This window comes from Neopelma chrysocephalum, unplaced genomic scaffold (genome assembly GCF_003984885.1).
Source record: "Neopelma chrysocephalum unplaced genomic scaffold, ASM398488v2 Primary Assembly neopelma1_81, whole genome shotgun sequence".
In the NCBI taxonomy this organism is placed as follows: Eukaryota; Metazoa; Chordata; class Aves; order Passeriformes; family Pipridae; genus Neopelma; species Neopelma chrysocephalum.
The window spans coordinates 269,361-276,704 of NW_020897743.1; the positions used below are offsets into that span (position 1 = coordinate 269,361).

Sequence of the window (7,344 nt, forward strand, 5' to 3'; positions counted from 1 at the left end):
TGCCTAAACCAGGATTTAAGGAATCATGACTCAAGCCCCAGGAAATGATGAACTTAGCTCCAAATTCAGGAGTTTTTAACAGAAGTGAGTGGGAGAGTCTCTTATTTTGGCTTCTGGTCTATAAAGCCCAAGGTAACTTGAAACCAGTGGACAAGCAACTCACTTTTCCTTTTTTCTTAAAGGAAAACAGGAATTCCCAGCCCACTGCTGGAGCTCAGCAAAGAGGGTTTTAAATAGCTGGTGTGGGTGGGAGTAACGTCACCAAATCTGAACCCTGAACCTGGCTGCAGTGCAAACCAGTTCTCAGGGAATGTGCACTCACCCAAACCATGCCAGGCCCCCAAAATCACTCCAATTAACCCCAATCTCGTTTGTGACACACGTCGGAGTCGCGGGAGCATCTTGAGGAGCTGAACAAACCAAAACATTCCAAAAGCAGCAAGAAATGCACAAATGCCCAGCCCTGACAAGGAGTCATTTAGCAATAAGTACATTTTTCGTGTCTTTTAGCACAACATGAAAGTTTTGTGTCAGTTTTTATCCTCCAGATGTGTCCCTAATGTTGTCATCGATAGCAGCCCTTGGTATTATATCATTTTAATAGAAAAAAAAATCCAACTCCTATTTTGAACTTTTTAATCTTTCCCTGTGTGCCAGAAAGTAGAATAACTAAAGCTTATCTATTTATGCCTGTGCCTAAATCTTCAATGCATATATAAATTTAAATCTCATTACACTCTAACACACTGCTTTAAAAACACGGAGACATTTTAAGAGTCTGCTACACATTTTTATCAAATAGAGGGACTTAATTTTTATTTTTCTTCCACATAAAGCCAGCGAAATCCTGCATGTTAATACTTCAAGAAAATAAACTTGTGTAAAGATTTGCCTATCCAAAGTACAGTATAATTTAAATTTAAATCCCTCGGAAACCCAAAGCACTGTGTTTATAATATGAGAACAGCGGGCAGTCATGCCCTTGACTGGAGGGCATGTCATCCAGTCCTCTCCTTCTCTGCAAAACCATCAGCCTGGCAGTAGTGACAGATGAACAGCTTACCATTAATTTCTCCTCTTTCATGCCTTCAATCCAAATGGTGCATATTCTCCACAGGGAGGCATCAAGGTCTTTGCCTTTATTTCTCTTGCATACTCGCACTGACTTATAAATCAAGTGCAGATAAGAAGAGAGGGCAAATATCAATCTTTTTTTTTTTCTTTTTTTTTTTTTTCCTGGCCAGTGCCCACTGGCACAAAACTGAGCTTTGACTGAAAGGTTCTTCAAATCTTTCTGTGATTCACAGGCAAGGGAGGGCTCCACGAGGACAAAACAACAAAGGAAATTTGAGACAGAGGATTTGTATATCTTGGCTTCAGAAATTAGAAGCCTCCTCTCCACGACGTTTAAATATGGGTTAGAAAGAAAAATGGAATTAAAAAAAAAAAAAAGAGAAGTGAATCTAAGTTGTTATTACTTTATTGAAACAAATCTTTGTGGAATATAAACCAGGCAGTCACTGGAGCAGCTCTAATCAGCATCTTGTGTTTTCCCCAACCAGGCTGAATTTTGGGAGGGGGTGTCTCTCCTCCTTGCCACTGAAGCAATTCAATCCTTCAAAACACGTTGGCTTCTGCTGTTACTTTGTGGCATTAATGATTAGGGTTTGTCTTGCTGAAAAAAAATGTAAGAAATCTTATTTCAGTTTAAAATCCAAAGGGCCAGATCTCCATCCCATGCAAACCAGCAGAGCTCCACGGGCTCATGTGCAGCTCTGCTGACTGACAGTCTCAGAAAACTGTCTGTCTGGGACAGAATATTGTCCCACAACGTTTTATAAGTACAGTGGGGAGAAGTTCAGTGATTTATTAACTATATTTTCTTTGAAGCTGCTACTGCATCTTTCAAAATTCAAATAAAAAATATCTTTTAACATTTTTTAAAATAAGTTTCACAAATCATCTTAGTTTCTGTGATTTTGGGGGTTTGTTAGAGACTTAGATACTAATTCTGTAACCAACCCTGCAATGCAATGAGGGGATGTGGGTCTTCCTCCTCCAGCTCTCTCTTATTTTCTTTTGGTGCATTACTGGAAGAATTTGCTATTCAGTTGCAACAAATTGATCTTGCATTTAAAACATATATTAAATCATTGGTGTGAGTGATGCAACTTTATTATGTGTCAGGAAAAAAATCTATATTATGATAGTTGTTGACAAATGATAATATTATTTTCCACCTAAGCACGAGGTGTTAATGCTGCTAAATGGCTGCAAATGTTGACGTTAAAGGCTGCCTGCTGGCCATTTCCAGGTGACATATCTGGGGATTTGGGGCTATTTCATTTTCCAGCCTTTTTTAAGGCTTCAGGCCCCATCCATAAATTACAGCTGATGACAAAAGTGGAAGCTAACAGTGGCAAAATTAGGCCCACAGGCAAAATAATTATATATACAGCCTTTAGCAGTGAGGGAGAAAGCCATCAATCAGCCCCCAATTATTCACTAGTTAATCAGCTCTGCCCTTCCTTTATTGAAGGGTTACAGTGTAATTAAGTTGGCAGCATCCTTTTAATTCATCAAACATACAACACATGGCGGTGTTTGCTGCAATCAGGGGACAGCACCTTTGTGTGCCTGACCCCTGGCTCTGCTGCAGGAGAGGGGGAAACTTCAGAGGTAAGAGAGACTATTTCTGTGAGAGCAGAGAGGGTGGGCAGGGCTTTCCCACCATCCCACGTGCCTGCACCAACTCCAGAAAACTTGTATTAATTGGGTTATTCACACATCACCCAGGGCAGGTGGTTCTAAATGGCAGCATTTATGGATTTAACATCCTTTTCCCAGCAATCCCTCTCTGATAACGAGATCCAAACATCCCCCTGGGGCCCCTGGATTGATGGGGGACCACGACAGACAGAGCGGCCCCTTCCAGGCCAGCAAAGCAAACAGCCAATGGATTCATCTCTCCATGAAATATTTTTGTGGAAACCGCGTTTCAGGAAACACCAGAAGCAGCTCTTTGAAGGCAGAATGTAGTTTTGTATCCTCTCTCAAATTAATGACACTGGATTTTATATTATACAGCAGATTAGTATTTTCAGTGGCTTTTTGCCAGTAAGGAAGTATTTGGATATTGATTTTTATCTCACCAGTAATGGAAATAACTCAAGATATTGCACTTCTCTATCCATGCTGAATTTTAACCTGTGGATGCCCTCAATGGCTCTGGCTTTGCCTTGGACATAAACCCCAGTAATACCATTTATTGTGCATGTCATTTTCTTCCTATATTTACCTGACCATAAATCTGTTTTCCTGCCACATCCACTTCCTGCTCACGGCATCCTTAGAGATGTTGAATGTCCTGGGTGTCCTTCCTACCTTGCAGAATATATTCAGAATTATTTATTCATAAACAAGCTCTGTGTTTCTAACCTGCTTGTAATAATGAAGTTTTATACAATCCTGGGCTCTGCTGCATGATGTGGGCAAACAAACCCAAACCCCTCGACATCTGAATGCACTGGGAATATCAATGTTAACAAGCATTGGATTTTGGACAAAAATCTTTATTGCTCTCCAAGTACAAGAGCATTGTCCTTCTGGGCACTTTTAAAATGGTTATTTTACCTCATTCAATCTGATTGAAGATGTTGAGAAGTTTCTCACTGTAAACAAAAATACCTTTCCAAAAGATACAAAAAAATTTGCATTTTATTCTATTTTCGTTGTTTTGGTGTGTTTTTCTTTGGAGGAGAAACAAACACAAAAGGATCACGTGTCTACCCCCAAATCTCCAGGACACCAAGAGCACAGTCTGGGTCAGATCTGACCAATAATCATCAGCATCACCAAAGACTGACGATGATGCAACAGGAGTGTTAAACATTATTTGTGTTATTCTCCCTTCCAGCAGTTTTGCCCCGCCAGACACCCAATAATTTCACAATGTTCCACATTCTCTGGAATTCAGAGCTCAGATCAAGAGAGGAAGGACAGAAGGTGAGAACATTAACCTTCCTGGCCAGGAACTGTTATCCTCTTGTGATCAACACATTTTGCCCCAACAGCTCCAGGAATCTGATATTCTTAAGTCACTTTGGATTTTTGGCCACTAAATATCCATATGGACAACGTGCCACTGTCTTAGTTTAGGAATCAGCTTGGTTTGCCAGATCCTTTGGAAGGAGAACTCTCCCTGAGAGCCACTTGCAGACATTTTGGGTGCCAATCACCTCTGCCATGGTCCACTCTCCTGACAGAACTGGACACTAACCTGAGCCACCCAAGAGCCACCAAAGAATCTGCCCCACCAAAGAAAATTCCACAAACTAACAGCTACATCCTTGCTAATAAACCACTAGACTCAACAATTTGTTTGTCTCCTGGTTGTACCCAAGCATCTTTTTTACTATTTGGGGATTCTGACTTTTTTTTTTAATGACAGAAACTTGGGCTGCCCAATTTGGATGCTGCATTATCTCAATGTCCCCGAGTATCATCTTCTCCTGGAGCCAACGTGTGCCATATTGCAGTCAAGCCCAGGCAGAACTCAGCACAATCATGTCAGCAGAGAGTTTTTCACAATGAGATTGTATCTGTTTGTTATTGAGGGTCATTGAATCCCGTCTGTCAGGGTGATGTTATTGAATAGGTTCAAGTAATAGTTTGTGCTGATTATCGGAAAATATGTTTAAGAACTGTCACTCTGTTTATATCTTTCAGGGCTGCATTTGAATTATGCAGATAAGTGGGATCAAGAGGTGTAATGCAGCAAAGTACAATTCCTGATAGAAGCTGAAGAATAAAGTTTGCATCAAATTATCTACAAAAAAAGGGACTTTGTAGACGCCGGTTCTGTTTAAACTGTAAAAGACTGAATGTGCAAAAAGCACATTTAGATTTCTTGTTGTTAAGCACTCAGGGTGTTTCCAGATGACAAACAATGACAAAAAAAAAAATCTTCAGTATTGTTGTGAAAAGTTGCACAGGAGCAAAAATAATTTTTTGCAAGTGTGTTCATTTGAATTTTAAAAAGATTCAAAAAAATTATTCCATCAGGTCAAGGAATTCCGCAGTCAATTATTCCACAGTCAGGGAAAACACTTTTTGTGGACAAAATTAATGTTAAAAAAGTGCCAACTGCAATTTTTAATTCTGCAATAAAACTTTTCCTAACAGTGAATAAGAATGTAAACCACACCCTTTTTTTCCTAAACACCTAATTTTGCCGTTTTAATATACAATTTCAAATTTGCTGCATCTTGGTTAATTAAATAAATTATCCATTTGGAAAAAAAAGCAGACAATCCAGTGTGTCTGCTGGAGCTGAACAGTCTGTTGTGATTGTATATTTTATTTTATTTGAATAACATTTTGTTTTTATGTATTTTCTATTGCAAATATTTTAGTCATGTTCCCATGAATGTTTTCACGGGCAATTTTTAAGTAATAAGATAATGAATTGTGTGGAAATATATATTATTATAACATAATAAGATATTATGTGGAAATTTATTCTCTTGGCTCTTGGGCTTGGATATTATACTGAGGTATAACCAGAAGCAGCCCTGGCACTGCCATTGATTTTCCAGTGAAGACACTGGACATTGGTTAAATACATATTTTTTTCTATTGCTGGTAATAATAATAATAATTGCTGATATCACCCTTTTGCTCAGCAGAATTTGGAAGAGTCCTCTCTAACTGCTACTTTTTAGTGATAATTGTTCCTGAGAATAAAACAAAGTCATGTATTACATTGCTTAGAGAAATAAAAAGTAAAATATGAAAGTTCAGTCATCTTCAGGGCTTAAATAATGAAAAATAGATCTTATTTAGGGTACACAGTAATAGCCTCTGTCTGGATATTCATATTTACTTATGCAGACACCAAATGAATTTGACTGCACTTACTAATAGTTCCCAAGACAACTTTGAAACTAAATATATTTTCTGTGGTAGAGATACTGAGGATAGAGTGGAATGAGAGGAAGAGATGCCTTGAAGCAAAAACACATTTCAGCTATCCATTAATAGTCTGGAAAAGAGATTATTTGGAACAGTTGTGAAGACAAAACAATTATCAATGTGGAAATTGAATATATAGAATAACCTCTGAACAGTCACGGAACAAGCACCAAAATTCATGTTTTTGTGTGAACAACAAAAACTACATTTTACCTGACTTTCTAAACATACAACTTGAAATAATTGAGGAAAACTAAACTTCCTCATAGAGAAATGAAGAAGAGGAAAAGCAGACTGAGATGTGGAAGTGAATTCTGTGCTTTGGTTGGCACATGAGGTGGAATGGGGCCCTCGTGGCACGAAGAGTTTCTTACACAGCAGTTTTTCACCTGTTGGTCCCAGGACAAAAATATCACCTTTATGTGACCTCTACCAAAAAAAAAGAACCCAGGAAATGTATTTTTAGAAGGATGAGAGCTACAAAACCTCTACGGAATGGGTATGTCCATGGCCAACGCTGCATCACACCAGCCAATCCATCCCAAGGTTCCATGATCCACAGCTGGGAATAACAGGCACGAGCAGCACAAGAGTTGACAATGGAAGGAGGCAGAAAACTCTGCATTCTCTCTGCATAAACTCCAAGGGGAATATTGAGCTGAAAATCCACATTATAAACATAAAATGGTTGTGTGGCTCTTGAGAGAGGATTTTTCTTTGCATTCCCCCTGCAAGAATGTGTTTCAGCCTAATGCATTGGATTCATTTGTTTTGTGGAGTGGAGCTAATGGGATGAAGATAAAGTGACTTCCAGGCAGAAAACCTTGTTAATCAAAACCAATTTGGGCCACTTGTACACGTTGTTCTGACTTTCTGAGTTGGAACATCCATTTTTCACAACAACCCCACGTGCCTGCAATGAAAAAATCACCCTGTGTTTCATTTTGGGACGCTTACTCAGACTGTGTTAATGTTTTTGTCTGTGGTATGACCTATAGACAGATCTTCCCTCCCTAAAACAAAAGCCCCTAATCTTTGCGATAGACTTCTTTCTGTTTTAAAGGCTTATTTCCAAGATGGAGCTATGAATGGATGCATTTCTTGATCTGTTTTGCAGAAATTTGAGGAACCTTGATTGCCCGGTGGAAACCAAGTTCACATCCTGGGGAGAATAAAATTGAGAAAAATCATAAACACATAAAAATGTGTTTAAAGCAGAATGTGGATGTTTGTAGTACCTTAATGATTGGTAGTTGCATGGTTTTAATATGTTATCTTAAAAGACAAGGTGCCACCACAGGGGAAGGCACCAGAATGAAGTGGCCAATAAGCATTCTGATCTCTGTGGAAATGGCTCATTTTCCACAAATT

General features: G+C 38.9%; 1 long non-coding RNA gene across 1 annotated transcript; it reads right to left on the reverse strand.

Moving 5' to 3' along the window:
* Nucleotides 1-1,483: 1,483 nt before the first annotated feature.
* Nucleotides 1,484-6,453, reverse strand: LOC113971116. Its single transcript, XR_003535441.1, has 3 exons — nucleotides 6,187-6,453; nucleotides 3,299-3,380; nucleotides 1,484-1,675 (listed from the first exon to the last, which is right to left on the reverse strand). It is a non-coding gene; the product is annotated as an uncharacterized LOC113971116 (long non-coding RNA).
* Nucleotides 6,454-7,344: the final 891 nt, after the last annotated feature.